This window comes from Scyliorhinus torazame, chromosome 8, assembly GCF_047496885.1.
Source record: "Scyliorhinus torazame isolate Kashiwa2021f chromosome 8, sScyTor2.1, whole genome shotgun sequence".
NCBI classification, from domain to species: domain Eukaryota; kingdom Metazoa; phylum Chordata; class Chondrichthyes; order Carcharhiniformes; family Scyliorhinidae; genus Scyliorhinus; species Scyliorhinus torazame.
Window position 1 is genome coordinate 232697183 of NC_092714.1, and position 16456 is coordinate 232713638.

Genomic DNA, 16456 nt, shown 5'->3' on the forward strand with positions numbered 1-16456 from the left:
TTCTGTCTCCTCGGACCAGCATTGCACAACCTTCTTAGCTGGATTCTCCCGCTTGAGTTTCTGCTTGTACGCCGGGAGAAGGTCTGATTTCCCAAAGTGCGGTCGGGGGATGGAACGGTAGGCGCCCTTGATTTTTGAGTAGCAGTGGTCAAGAGTGTTGTCACCCCTGGTGGGACAGGAGATGTGCTGGTGGAATTTTGGCAGTACACTCTTGAGGTTGGCCTTGTTGAAGTCTCCGGCCACGATGAACAAGGCCTCTGGGTGTTCTGTTTCGTAGTTGTTTATTACTGTGGATAGTTCGTCCAGCGCCTTCCTCAAGAGCCTGACGCTTAGCTTTGGCGGACCCCTGCCCCCACTCACTGTGTGCAGCCTAGCCACTCTGAAAGTCGACCCTCCTTCCCTCTTCGCTAATCTCACTGCTGATTGCAAGCCAGTAGCCACTCGCAGCAGGCGATATAGCATGCAGGACAGAATATTTATTAGGTCTGAGGTCCTGCGTCTCTTGCGGGAAGGAGTCATAGAGGCCAGCAATAGCCCCTGGAGAGCTCAGGTGGTGGTCGTCAAGACCGGGGAGAAGCTCCGGATGGTGGTTGATTACAGCCAGACCATTAACCGGTTTACGCATCTTGATGCGTACCCCCTTCCCCGGATTGCGTGGATCTGAAGTCTGCATACCACCAGCTCCCAATCTGTCCGGAGGATCGCCACTACACGGCGTTTGAGGCAGACGGCCGCCTTTTTCATTTCCTCCGGGTCCCTTTTGGCGTCACGAACGGGGTTTCGGTGTTCCAACGCGCAATGGACCGAATGGTGGACCAGTACGGGCTGCGGGCCACGTTTCCGTGCTTGGACAACGTCACCATCTGAGGCCATGATCAGCAGGACCACGATGCCAACCTCCACCGATTTCTCCAAACCGCCCAAAAACTTAATCTCACCCATAATAAGGAGAAATGCGTTTTCCGCACCACCAGGCTAGCCATCCTCGGCTACGTCATGGAAAACGGAGTCCTAGGGCCTGATCCTGACCGTCTGCGCCCCCTCCTGCAACTCCCTTTCCCTCACTATCCCAAGGCTTTCAAGAGGTGCCTTGGATTTTTTTCCTACTATGCCCAGTGAGTCCCCCAGTATGCAGACAAAGCCCGCCCACTATTTAAGGCCACCCTTTTCCCTCTGGCAGCCGAGGCCCGCCAGTCTTCAACTGCATCAAGGCGGACATCGCCAAAGTCCGTCCCCTTTCAGGTGGAGTGCGATGCCTCAGAGGTCGCTCTCGCCGCCACTCACAATCAAGTAGGCAGGCCGGTTGCGTTTTTTTCACACACCCTCACCGCCTCTGAACTTCGACACTCCTCGGTCGAAAAAGGGGCTCAAGCCATCGTGGAAGCCGTGCAGCACTGGAGGCACTACCTCGCTGGTTGGAGGTTTACCCTCGTCACCAACCAACGATCGCTAGCCTTCATGTTCGACAATACGCAGCGGGGCAAAATCAAGAACGATAAGATCGTGAGGTGGAGAATCAAACTCTCCACCTATAATTACGATATGGTATATCGTCCTGGCAAGCTCAACGAGTCCCCAGATGCCCTGTCCCGCGGCACATGCGCCAGTGCGCAAGAGGACCGACTACGGGCTATCCACGACGACCTCTGCCACCTGGGGGTCACCCGGCTCGCCCATTATATCAAAGCCCGCAACCTGCCCTACTCCACCGAGGAGGTCAAAACTGTAACCAGGGACTGCCAAATCTGAGCGGAGTGTAAACCGCACTTCTATCGACCAGATAAGGCCCACCTGGTGAAGGCGTCCTGGCCCTTTGAACACCTCAGTATCGATTTCAAAGGGCCCCTCCCCTCGAATAATCGCAATACCTACTTTCTCAATATTATTGATGAGTTCTCTCGTTTCCCGTTTGCCATCCCGTGCCCTGATATGACCACCCCCACTGTTACCAGAGCCCTGCACAGTGTCTTCACCCTGTTTGGTTTCCCCAACTACGTCCACAGCGACAGGGGCTCGTCGTCCATGAGCGATGAACTGCGTCAGTACCTGCTCAGTAAAGGCATCGCCTCGAGCAGGACTACCAGTTACAACCCCCGGGGAAATGGACAGGTGGAGAGGGAGTACGCGACGGTCTGGACGACCGTCCTACTGACGCTACGGTCCAGGAATCTCCCAGTTTCCCACTGGCAGGAAGTCCTCCCCGATGCGCTCCATGCTATTAGGTCCCTCCTTTGCACGGCCACAAACCAGACTCCTCATGACCGCTTGTTTGTTTGCCCTAGGGGAACTACTTCAGGGGCCTCGCTCCCACCCTGGCTGATGACACCGGGTCCGGTTCTCCTCCGGAAACACGTTCGGACCCATAAGACTGATCCCCTGGTTGAGAGGGTCCAGCTCCTGCACTCAAACCCGCACTACGCATATGTTGAGCACCCCGATGGTCTACAGGATACCGTCTCTCTCCGAGACCTTGCGCCCGCAGGCTCCGCCACCACTACGTCCACAGTACCCTCCGCGCTGTACCCCGCTCATTCTCCATTGCCCAGCGCCCCTGCGCCCATTTGGCTCCCTCGCTCCCTTGCACACGGCACACCAGTCCGCAGGAATGAAGCTCAGTAAGAGCCGTTCCCGGAGTACACCCCTGGGGCTGCACCGGACCCACTTCCCCAGCCACCTGAAGCGGTTGCAACACCAGTGCTTTGGCGGTCGCAGCGGACAATCCGAGCACCGGGCCGGCTGAACTTGTGAGCCATCACCCCCACCGGACTTTATTTTTTTACAGGGGGTGAATATGGTGAATGTAAATACAATTAATTCACCAGTTATGTTCTATGTTATTAACCCTGTGGGTTTTATCTGTGGGCCATTGTATGGCTTCACCCACAGGGGGAGATGTTGGAGGATGTTGGAGCATGTACCGGCTCCGCCCATGGCCCCGCCCCTTTGAAGGAGTATAAGAGTAGCTGGCCTGTGGGACTGTCCTCAGTATGTACCAGTCGCAGGCAGGCAAAGTTGACAGTTAACTAAAACCACTGTTTTACTCCAACATGAGTCCTTGAGTGAATTGATGGTCGCATCAGCATGTGTGTCCGATATGGGAATCAGCACTTGGGAGATCACTAGATGTTCCATGGCTCGAAAGGTTCAGGAAACCCTGGCTGAGGTAGTTCCTTTTCCACACACTGCACATTATCCTCCAGCTGCGGCAATGGACAAAAAGCTTTTTTTATCAACTGTTTGCTGATAGAGTTCTGTAAATGTAAAGAAACTGCACGTCACAATTGACCACTGAAACAAACGTGATACCGGCATAGAGTGAATTACCTCCAATATTTTCTCCTGCTTGAGACCTGTTAATGTATGCTGCCAGATTAAAAGCAGATTTCTTTCTATTCATATCTTATCACTCACACAATGGTATGCAATTATACTGTGCCTCCATGCCACCAATAAATATTTTTTTAGATTATCATTGGCAAACTGAGTGCCAAAGAAAATACAACTTTTCTGGTAACATGTACAAGAACCTTACTTTTTTGAAGGCATTTATTTTCTTTGCTCAGCCTCAAGCTAGAGAACTGTTCTGTCTTTTGGCCAATCAAGAGCCAAATAAGGCTGGAGAGGTATAGGTCAGGATAGCTAAAATGATCCAATCCATGCGGGCAGGAATGGAGAGGCTCCTTTACCAGCACGGAATCTCACTCTATGCAAGTGCAGAGAACAGTTCTGTTTCTCCCCCTTTCTTCCTGCTTCTCTTCCTCTCTCCTCAACAGCTCCTTCTCGTTCACTGTCCTTCACTTTTGTTTCCCTAATTTCTGCCTCACCTGTGTTGCTCTGTTTGCTCGTCTACCTTTCACTCTGTTGCCGATGTCATAGAGCCCAAAGGAGTGTGATGGGGTTGCTGCTGCACCACAGAGAGTGGAAAGGAGCAGGGTTGGATGGACACAAGGTACAACACGAAGACCAGGAAAAGGGGTTAGGACCTCAGATGCTTAACCATGTGTAATAGCATCCATCAGAAGCACATTCAAGATTACATGAAGAAACAGTCCATTTACATGCGCACTGAATATCAGAACATACAAACGTCTCGAATGGACATGATTGTATCTCTCTACGTAACAAGTAGATAACATGGAGCAGTATTTTTGCATACATATTAATCTAATGTTCACAGTGAAGTTCAAAACTCACCACTATTCTTAGAATTCCCCCTATACCAAAAAAGGGTCGATATTCTAAATGGTGAACAGGAATTCTCACTCCCCGACTCCGATGCAGGCTTCAGTGGGTGCTATTCAGGTCAAACTATATTTTCACATTATCCCCCGGTATAACCCATACCTTCACCGAAGGATTTGACCTACTTACCCCTCAGTAGCATTGATATCCTGAGTCCTGCAATGCTAAGTAAGTAAAGTAGGCTAATAACCACTGTTTCAGGTTAAAATTTTAAAGTTATTTTATTATTACATATTTTTTCTTTTTAAAAGATGCAATCACTGTCTTTACAGAAAAGTAAAAAGATCTTGCTTCTGGATCCTTCTGGTTGGTTGAAGGGACCTTCAGGCCCAACTTGACAATCAATCTTCTTTTTAAAATCTGGTCTTCTTTAGATGTATTCGCTGATGAGCTCGGTTGCTGTGTCCTAACTTTCCCATGTACCGAGCTGTGAGAGCTGGCTCTGCTGGCTCTGCTGGCTGTTCCCTTTCTTCGGGTTTATATATTTTTCTAACAGTTATCTAGTTTTTATGACTTTATTGTAGAGTAACTCTTGATTTTCTTTGATTGTAAAAAGTATCTTTGATCTAAACATTCTAATCTAACTAAGTATTCATTTTGACATAACCTCATCTCATAGATCTGATTACATTGTGTCCTTTGTGATATTCAAAAATGCTTTGACTTCAAGAGGTGTTATTTTTGGTTTGGTTCCTATCATTTTTATAGTTTTATTTTCCAATTGTGTCCTTGGCTCATAATTTTGACTTTGATTTTGGCTTTGAATTATATTTCTCATAGACTGATAGTCTCCAGTGTTCTTTAATTTACCTGGTATTAGCAAAGTTTCACACTTAGAATTGTCACCAAATTCAACTGAACCTCAGCCATGCTTTTCCAGATGCTTACTGAGATAGTTACTTTCAATGAAGGTGTGAGCCATTGTTTTTGGCTTCATTCAAAATCCTGTTTGTCTTGTTTGCTAAGCCTGCTTGACCAAGGATATCTGCATTTTACAATCCAGCTCGCTGCAGCTGCTGTTAACCCTTTGTGGGATATTTCCCTGTATTCTCTCATGTTTCTCTCAGACCAGATATTGCCAGACTTCTATGGTTCAAATGACACATCTTTCCATATTTTCAATAACACCCCGTCTTGACATTTGGAACATAACTATATCATTTCGTCAATTATCCCCCCATCTAATTGTACTGACTAATATTTATCCCCGATCTTTCTCATTTGTATGTGCATGTTTTGATTTTAAATTGTGCACCAAAATCAATTCGTAAATATATCCATATCACAGACCAGTGTCTTTTTTTGTTCTTTCCTCAAGTCCAATTACCAGGAACCATAGCCGCAGCCACTCAGGAAGGTAACACAATAGCTATATCCGTGTGTTCTACTACCTCCAAAGCATTTTACTTCCTTGGGGTAGCAGCACCGTAGAAGCTTCCTCATGTCCCTTCGAAACAGCACACAACTCAGTCCATCAGTAACCAAAAAGGTCTTTTGTCCATCACTGGCTGTTAAGTGTCCCATTTTTCCATCATCCAAATTGCTTTCCATGTCTTATTGGAATGGTAAATTATGATATCATGTACCACCCACTGATTCCCTTGTTTCATTAATTTAAAAGGTTAAATTGATCCTGCTTCTATCCCTGACTTCTCCACATTATTGTCTAATATTGTCCTGAACCATGTATGTCTGCCAGCCCCTGGTGTACATGAGAGAATATCTTTCTGACAAACTTCCTTCAAATCCCTTTTGTCTGTCATCATTTCCCTTACGACATGAAAGTGTATATTTTCCATTTCAACATTTGCAATATAATATGCCCACAGTATTCGCAAAACCACATCGAACTGTCACTTTTCTTTTTCCAAATAAATTCTCCCTATTGTTAAATACACAGTTTTAAAAAATTACGTCTTATCTTAACACATTACTCATCACCAAACCACACAAATAGACTGTGTTACAACTTTACATATGTGCAACTGTTATCACAATTCCAATACTAAAAATAAAGTACAATATCGACACATCCCTTCGTGGCTTTGGGACCAATAGTCATTATATACTAAATATGGTGTGTAAACAACATCAATATTATTTGTGATGTTCTATGTAGTTAAATCAAGAAAACACACTAAACTACCACTATTCCCCCTCTATTAAAACATTCACATAGTTTAGAAATGCTGATCAAGTTCTTGAACGGCACACATACCCCCATTGTCATACATACATAACAGTGCCTACCAATTTACATGACATTTCTTCCTTAATAATGTTTACAGCTCGTCAATGCAATATTGTTTGCTGCATTGGTAACAATTTTCCCACCGTGGCATCAAGCTACAAAAATTCTTAAACTTTTATCATTTATCATGTTGGGGTTCCTCGTCAGTCGCTGCTGTCTGCTGAGACCCTTAATAACTCCACCACGTAGTACATACCCCGTGGAGACCACAGATCATCCATCAGCTGATGTCCAATTAGAGATGTCTGACCGGAGGTTTCACTGCTCAGTAATAATTTGATATTTTGATTTGTTTCTAACCCGTAAAGTTTTCCTCCGGGCTCTGTCATTTAATTCCCTCAAATATGTAGCCAATTGTATCATTAGTTTCCCCCCAATCCTGTCTAAAACATTATTTTCTGGAGTGTAGTTCTCTTCTTTCTTGTGAACTGATTTGCCTGTTATTTATTTTTTCCATCTGAAAAATCAAATGACCAGGTCAAGGGTGGAGAGGGCCCAATTCTTTAATTTGTACTTTCTATCTTCGTTTGAACACTCCAGACGTGCCCTCTCCAGGACATCTGGATTTCTTTTGCTACCATTTCTTTCTTTTTTTTTTGAACTGGTTTATTTTCCTTATCCTTTATATCCTTCATACAATTAAAACCTGTTAAACCTCCTCCTTCTTTCATTGCACCCCTGAGTGAGATTCGAAGAATCTCAAACTCCTCCTCTTTTGCGCACTCAGTGATCCAATCTGGTCGAAGCCTTACCCTGATACATTCCTGATATTGCTACTGCGTTTACTTTAATTATTTTAATTTGTTTACGACCGGATTTTTATGAAGGTAAGTTCCAAACATGACATTTTAACTTTATCATCTGTCCAATCAATGCTGCTCACGGGTTTTAATTCACTGTCTCCCCACCAATTGGGTCATGTGTTTTAATTGTGATACAATGTCTTTTGCTCCAGACACCATGCTTCTCTAATTCAACTGTATGTTTACCCAGATTCTGAACTATCTTGTCTTTACATTTCACAGCTTCACTGATTATTTTCCCTGCAGTCTTAGTTGGTAGCTTCACCCACACTTCCTCTCCTACTTGATAATTTCCAGATTCACTTGGGTCCCCTTGTCCCTGAGCGACAGAGGTTCCGAGATTACTATTAAGATCAAATACTATTCTCTCAATGTCTTTATCCCAGCCTTTATCATTCTGATCCTTTATTATCCAATCCTTTACTTTTCTTACAGACTTCTCAGCCATTCCATTACTCTCCGGCGCATATTTCACGGCCCAATTGATTGCTATTCCTCTGACAGCACAAAATTATTATTTCTAAAGTGCGACGCATTGTCCATCCGGATCGATTCTGGCCTACCTGTTGAGGTCATCATTTCTGCCAATACCTTTTTGGTAGTGGCTCCATTTGCTTTGCTGGTTGCTCTGAGGTCAATTTCTCCCATGCAGATATCAGTTTTGACTAAAAAGTACAAATTACCTTTGCTGCTTCTAAGAAAAAGCGATCCTGCATAATCTAATGACCATTCTTGCATTGGTTTCTCAGTTTTTATGCTCCCGTATGTTTTATTCACTCTCTGTCCTCCACAGGCCATACATCTTTCACATTTTCTCCTGACTGCTGTTAAATGTTGTCTCCAATAGACTATTTTAATTCCTAACTTTTTCAACTCCCTTGCGACTACAACATGACCTCCATGCCCTGTGGCTTCATGTATTTGCTTAATGACCATTTGAAGGTCGGCCGCTGTGCTCCGAAGAGTCCCCAAGATTATCGTTCTAAGTCTGACTAATTCATCCACTTCCTGATTCCCCTCCCCAGTTCCTTTTGTGTGTGCTTTTTGATGAATTGTCTGGATTTCCATATCTGCTAAAATTTTATCTATCTCTTCTCAGTGTTCTTTCTGTTCCAGTAGTTTATTTCTACCATTCGTCCAACCGTTTAGTTTCCAAAACTTCAATTCTTTCTCCAATCCTTGCTGCACAAAATAGCTATCGGTGACACTGGTTACTTCCTGTAGCTTTCTCTGCTGACACTCCTTGAACCCTTGCAATACTCCCTCTACCTCGGCTGTCTGAGCTGACCCAATGATTATTCCCTGTTCCTCCACTACTTTCTTTCCTGAATTTTTAAAAATGAATGCCCATCTGGCTTGTTCTTTGTCCTCCTTGACTTTACTACCATCAGTATATAATACCCAAGCATTCACCAACTCCGTTTTATTAACTGGTTCATCAAGTTTCTGTCCCTTTTTAATGTTATGAATAAACATTAAGTCAGGGTTTAGAAGAATGGTTTCCCATCTTTCCCATCAAGCTGTATTTGCACCTTGCTGGCAAATCTGTCTCTTAGTTAGCTCTTTTAATTCCAAAAACTCAGTTGTGACATAAATTTTCTTACCAACCGACAAGTTTTCTATCTCTGCTATTAGTTACCTGTCAGATGTTTGATAGGTGTCTGATTGCTATGATTAGCGAGCACCATACCATATCCATTTTTATATATGTCTAATTTAATGCTTAAATCATCCTCTTCTTGCCTCCCAACTAATGGTCCCGATATTGCAACTGCTGTCTTTAACTGATCTAACCCCCTCTGGGCCTCGCTGGTCCAAATAAAATCCCCTTTCAACGTTTCATAAATGGGTTTAGCATAAAGACTGAAGTCCTTCACTACTGGCCTTAAATATCCCAATATTCCCATTATTTTTTGAACCCCTTTTCTCGAGACGGGCGCAGTAATTTCAGCTACCTTCTTCCTCATTTCAATGCTGGCCTCCCTACCTTCCTTTGATACTGAATAACCTAAATAGTTGACTTCGCTTCTCCCAATTTGACATTTCTTTAGTCCTATTTTAAAGCCTGCTTCACTAAGTGTCTTAATAATCCTGGCCACTCTTTCCACATGTTTGTCCTGATCATCATCTCCAATTAATACATCATCGATATATACTAAAGCCAAATCGTCTTTAATCAATTCCCTGACTATTGCCTGAAAATGATTTGGAGAATTAACATATCCCTTTGGCAGTCTACAATATACGTAATGCTTAGTGCCGAAGGTGAATGCTGTTTTCTCCTTGCTGTCTGGGTCTAATGGAACACTCCAGAATCCATTCGCCAGATCTATACTAGTTAAGTAAGTTTTTCCTGCGACTTGCTCTAAGGTAGTTTGTGGATTTATCGAATATCTCTTATCCTTTTTCGTGACTTTATTTAGAGCTTTGTAATTTGTTACCATCCTAAATGTACCATCTAGTTTACTTACTACTTGAATTGGACTATTTGTCGAGGCATATGTGACCTCTTGAATAATCCCCTGCTGCTCTAATTCCTTGATTGTTATCTCCAGCTCGCTCTTAGCTCCTCGGGTCAAAGGATACTGTTTTTGTGATCTGTGTTGTCCTCCGTGTATTGTTTGTTGGAACCTCTTGCTAATTAAACCTGTGTCATTCTTTCCTATCGCTAGGTTTGCTCCCATTAATATTTCTTCCATCTTCTTCCAAGCCTCGTCATTTAAAATACTTTTTTCTTTATGTTTCTTTATTTCCTCCATGTTATCAATTGGTTTTAATATCCTTATTTTTCCTGTATCTATTTTTATTAAATCTTTTCCTGCCATCAGAGTCTCATTCCCTGATATTGCAAATAATTCTCCTAATCTAATTTCTGGTCTAATATCCTTATTCCCTAATGCTCCTTCTACTATGTATTCTTTTCCTGTAAGATTTCCAGCTTCTTCCCTTATCATTGATACCTCAGCCCCTGTGTCCACAATAAATCTCTTTCCCCTGTATTCTACTACTAATTCCCCTTTTTCTGTTTCTATTGTTTGATTTTGGATAGCCTGTTTAAGGGGAGAAGCTGAATCTCTTCAATTTATATCGGGGCCTCCTCTGCCTCTTCCTCGGAATCCCCCTCACGAGGGTCCCGAGTACCACTCTGGTGGTTGATACCTACCTTGCTCAATCCTCCCCTGACCAGCTGCTCTTCTTCTCCTATCCTCAATGAATCTGTCTCTTTCCTCCCGACTGAGGGCTAGGAATTGTTCCCTTGGTAAGTAATTTAGATTTTGTGGTGGGGGTGGTCCTTGTGACCGCAGATTATACCCGTGTTGTGGCATTGCTGGTTGGGCTAGATTTTGTCCCGTTTTGTCGGGTATCTGTCGATTCGGTGGTCTGGTCTGAGCATTTTGTGTTGAAACATTATTTTGGTCAGCTGCTGCTCTTCTTTGTTCCCCTTTAGTTTGTTTATCCTTAATTGCTTTGCCTGCCAAATCAATTTTGACCAGTTCTCTTCCTATTTCTTTTCTGGGGGTTGTTAGCAGTATTGTTGAGAAGCTATTCCCTCCTGGAATCTTGGGTCCTAATTCCCTCAGGAATCTGACTACATTGGCCCCCTCTTCCTTATTAACCTCATATATTCAGTCGACATATGTTGTGAGGTGTTCCCCTGCATATGCTGCCTCTGTCATTTCTTTCATTAATTTAGCTCTCTCATTTCCCAAATCTAACTCATTTATTAAATCTGAGACTTTGCCTGTAACTATTTCTCCCACTGTAAGTAAATCAATCAATTTGGTGGATTCTCCTGATGCCTCCATTTTCTTCGCTAACTGTTTTATCCTCTGTGAATACTCAATTCTACTCTCCCCATCTTTCTTTGGGCCTGCTGTCTTCATTACTGCTTCTACTATTTTATACGGTACCATACCTCCCTGTCCTTCCTCTGGACCTGGTGTAAATGACCAAACTACTTTCTCACTTCTGGGGCACGGCGTTCTTAAAGGGGCACTTCTATCTGGTTCCCTATATTCTGAGAAATGTATTTGTCGTTGTACCGGTTCTTCTTCAAGATAGGGGGTACCCTGTTGTACAAAATCTTCCACCGGTTCTATGTATTCATCGAACATTGCAATTGGTACTTGGCTATCCCGTGGAGCAAATCTTACCCTATCTATGGGAGTAGGTGCAGTTATTTGGGGTCTTGGGAGATTCTGTATCCTTTCTTGTGGTCTTAATGATGCTATTATCTGGCCTTGTGTTTCTGTGCTGTTCCTTACTCTACTCATGGCTCTTCCGAAACTATGATACCCGTTGCTCATTTGCCGAATTTTAGCTTTGGGGGTAACGTTTGGTAATCCCAGTAATTTTATAGGATCAATTTATTGACTTCCCCCTAATATTTCTCCAATTTTAAGTCCCCTAGATATAACCTCTCTTTCCCATCCTTCCTGATCTCTGTGGTGTACCATTTTTGCCTTTGGATTATACATATATGGTAAATCCTTATTTATTGGTCGACAAGTGGAAGGTTGTTGTTGTTTCCAGTAATCGCTATAATCTCCTATTTCTAATGGTTTAGAATTTTTTCTATTCCCTTTTCTTCTCCTTGGTTTTAATATTTCCTCATTCTCGGATGAGGATTCTTCCTGTCCCAGCGCAGGAGGCACAATAATCCCAACTAGGCTTTGTTCCTCTTCACTTTCTTGTGTTTCAAAGAAATAATCTATAAAAGCTCCTTCTTTATGTGTGGCAGATTGCCTAGGCCAATTTTCTTCCCGAAATGGACTTAAACCTGGGTATTGAGAATGGTATCCCTTTGGGAAATTTTCAAAGGGTTATCTGGGGCTCTGGGACGTGTTTTTTCTGTCTCTGACAGGGGTGCTGGCACTTGGTTGAATTGAAATTCAGATTGCTGTCTTGTTCCTGCTGTGTCTAAAAGGAATTGTGGCCATTGCTCTCGCCAAATCCTTATTATCTGACCAGCCCTAGCCAGAGGGGTTAATGCACATGTCTTTATTATCGCTCTCAAAGATTCCCTTGAGTTATTTTCGAATATTCCGTCTCCTAATAATGTCATATCAACATTTCTCCCTACATTATGTCTCAGGATTCCTTCCATGTTTGCTTGATTTACTTCTGTCTCATCCATCATACTATACTGCTGTCCGGAATTGTTTAGTGATACCACTTGTATAATCTTTGTCCCATGGCTCAGAGTTGTGGCTCTAGCTATCCCTTCTTTAAATTCTCCTCTTAGAAATAACTCTTCACCCATTTTTAGCTGTAACTCCGGATTGTATCTATGAGCCAATACCCCTGAAATTCCTGCCCCTAATTTCCCCTTTCTATTGGAAGGATTAACTTGTACGTCCTTTTGGGCATTTGTAAAGTCTCCTTCCACTAAGTGGATCTGCTTTCCTCCTACGTACATTTTTAAAATAAGTCTTGTCTGTTCCCATTCATCTTCCATTTTACTTGGCGCATTTGTTTCAAACCCTACTGTTTTCACTGTGCTATCTGATTCTAGGACAGATTCCTCGTCATTTTCCATTTCTAAAGCTTCATTTTTCTGCAGCTGTTTACTATATTTGGTTGCCACTTCAGACTTACTTTTGTGTTCACTAGAGACCTGTATTATTTCTTTCATGTTTTCTTCGCCAATGATTTTAACCAGTTTAGAGCACTCTTTGCCCACTTGAGCAGCTGCATGCTTCTGTCTGTGTCCGAACAAAATTAGTGATTCAGCTTGCTTTTCAAATACAAATTTACAAAGTGCTTTAAGAATCCCGACTGGATCTCTATATTGCAGGTCTATAGGCACTCTAACAAAGAAGGAGATGTCTCCGTCTTGATATGTCTCTTTCTACCAGGATTTCTTTAGCTCTTTTAATTTCTTCCATTCTTGTTTCATTGCTTCATCTCTCTTGACTGTATTCCAGGGCAAGAGAATTACCCTAATTGCCATTTTTTGGAATTCTAAGTTCTGTTCCTGGTTGTCCCTTTCAGGTGCACTCTGTAGTTAAGGATAAGTATCCTTTCTGGGCCCTATCCAAGGCTAACTAAGGCACTATCTTCCTGTTTTAGTTAAGGGTCGATTGGTTATTGGTCTCTAAAGGTTTCTAGGCGCGCCCTATTTCTCTAGGATTCCTCACAATCTGCCTCACTCTAAGGATGATTTATTTTTTGGCCTCCTTTTTACCAGTAATGGATGCAAGATTTTTAGTGCTGTCACCAAGATGTCTTGCAGATTTTTTCTCAGGGTCAGTATCTTCTAGTCTACTGATTTTTACACCCAACCTGAGTTTTATGTCCCCTCGATCCACAGAATATCCTTACAAAAGTCAATCACACATGACTTTCCAAACTAAACTCGGCAGGTAAAGTTTGACTCACACATAGACTAGAAACTTCTAATATTCTAGCCTTTGTGCCGGTTAGAAACTTCTAATATTCCAACCGTTGTTTGGGAACTAGAAACTTCTAATATTCTAGCCCCCACTTTGCTTAACCAGAAACTTCTAATATTCTAGCCTCGCTTTACCTAGAAACTTCTTATATGCTAGGCCTCCACGCTGGGCGCCATGAAGTTAAAAACTCACCACTATTCTTAGAATTCCCCCTATACCAAAAAAGGATCGATATTCTAAATGGTGAACGGGAATTCTCACTCCCCAACTCCGATGCCGGCTTCAGTGGGTGCTATTCAGGTCAAACAAAATTTTCAAGTTATTCCCCGGTATAACCCATACCTTCACCAAAGAATTTTACCTACTTACCCCTCAGTAGCATTGATATCCTGGGTCCTGCATTGCTAAGTAAGTAAAGTAGGCTAATAACCACTGTTTCAGGTTAAAATTTTAAAGTTATTTTATTATTATATATATTTTCCTTTTAAAAGATGCAATCACTGTCTTTACAGAAAAGTAAAAAGATCTTGCTTCTGGATCCTTCTGGTTGGTTGGAGAGACCTTCGGGCCCAACTTGACAATCAATCTTCTTTTTAAAATCTGGTCTTCTTTCGATGTATTCGCTGATGAGCTCGGTTGCTGTGACCTATCTTTCCCATGTATCGAGCTGTGAGAGCTGGCTCTGCGGGCTGTTCCTTTTCTTCGGGTTTATATATTTTTCTAACAATTATCTAGTTTTTATGACTTTATTGTAAAGTAACTCTTGATTTTCTTTGATTGTAAAAAGTACCTTTGATCGAAACATTCTAATCCAACTAAGTATTCATTTTGACATAACCCCATCTCATAGATCTGATTACATTGTGTCCTTTGTGATATTCAAAAATGCTTTGACTTCAAGAGGTGTTACTTTAGGTTTGGTTCCTGTCATTTCTATCGTTTTATTTTCCAATTGTGTCCTCGGCTCATAATTTTGACTTTGATTTTGGCTTTGAATTATGTTTCTCGTAGACTGATAGTCTCCAGTTTTCTTTAATTTACCTGGTGTTAGCAAAATTTCACACTTAGAATTGTCATCAAATTCAACTGAATCTCATCCATGCTTTTCCAGATGCTTACTGAGATAGTTACTTTCAATGAAGGCGTGAGCCATTGTTTTTGGCTTCATTCAAAATCCTGTTTGTCTTGTTTGCTTGACCAAGGATATTGGCATTTTACAATCCTGCTCTTTGCAGCTGCTGTTAACCCTTTGTGGGATCTTTCCCTGTATCCTCTCATGTTTCTCTCAGACCAGATATTGCCAGACTTCCATGTTTCAAATGACTCATCTTTCCATATTTTCAATAACAACAGTAATTACACAATTGTCTGTCTCCTGATGGATTATAACATTCATGGAATCATAGGATCCCTGTAGTGTAGATGAGTCTACACCGACCCTCTGAAAGAGCACCCTACCTAGGTCCACCCCCCCCCCCCCCCCCCCCCCCCATCCCCGTAACCCCACAGCCCCACTTAACCTTTTGAACACGAAGGGACAATTTAGCATGGCCAATCCACCTAGGCTGCACATCTTTGGTCTGCGGGAGGAAACCGGAGCACGCAGACACGGGGAGAACATGCAGACTCCGCACAGTCACCCAGTTTGGAATTGAATCCAGGTCGATGGCACTGTGAGACAGCAGTGCTAACCACTGTGCCACCTTGCTGCCTCTCAATGGACAGTGAATATATTGAATAGATTGTTGTGGTGATTGACCCATTAAGGGCAAGACAGCAGAGTAAGGCTCACATGGCCCAGGCTGCTGTACAGTTCTTATCAATAAGTACTGTTGCACTCGGATACGGGTTAACTAGTGTTACAGACAAAACATTCAAATTCTAAAATTATCGTATAACAATTTATTTTATTTTACCGTACCAGGTTACCACAAAGGTATCAATGCTCCAACACAAATCGTGTCAAAAGCTCTCTTATACAAAGTACCACAATTCTGTTCTCCAAAAGGTATCAAAACTCACGGACCTTAATACCACCTGTTAAGAGGCGAGGTGATCAGTCTACCTCTTGGTGAATTCCTCTCTGAGTCCCAGACCCAGGAGTCTGCTTGCCGATGGTTGCCCCTGCAGGTTGTCGCTCCCGATGTTCCTTTGTCTCTCCCATTTATCCCGATCCTGCTGACACTGATCGTGCTCTCAGTCACGTACTCACAGGACAGGCACTGATCAATCACTGTCTTTAGGCTGCGACTGCTCAGGAAGTTGTGTTTCTCTCAGGAGGTCGTGTTTCTGAGCACTTCCACCCACAGTGGTCTGTGTTCAATCACTGTCCACTCAAGGCATAGTAACAGCCATGGCTCGCAAGAGCTGACTGCCCAATCAGCTGCCGTGCTCACTCCGTGGCTGCACATCCTGCTCTTTGCTGCTGATCATATGGTTTTCTGCTCCCACAATTCGAATGCTGATGCAGAGTTAGCCTATTTAACCATCAGGCTTTTCTGATGCCTTCACAGATACCCATCAGTTTACAATCCCTTTTGTGTTTACTAATGAAGACTGTGAAAGTGCATCTTTACAATAGTTCACATTTATATCCTGCCATTCTTTCCACGATAAAATATTTGCCTGTTAAATAGATGCGTTGAAGGGCATAGTATTGCATAGCACCTACAGCAAATAGGCCATTCAGCCCAACTAACCTATGACAGTGATTCTGTTTCACTTGAACCTCCTCACAACTCTTTTTGTATCAGCATATCAGAAAT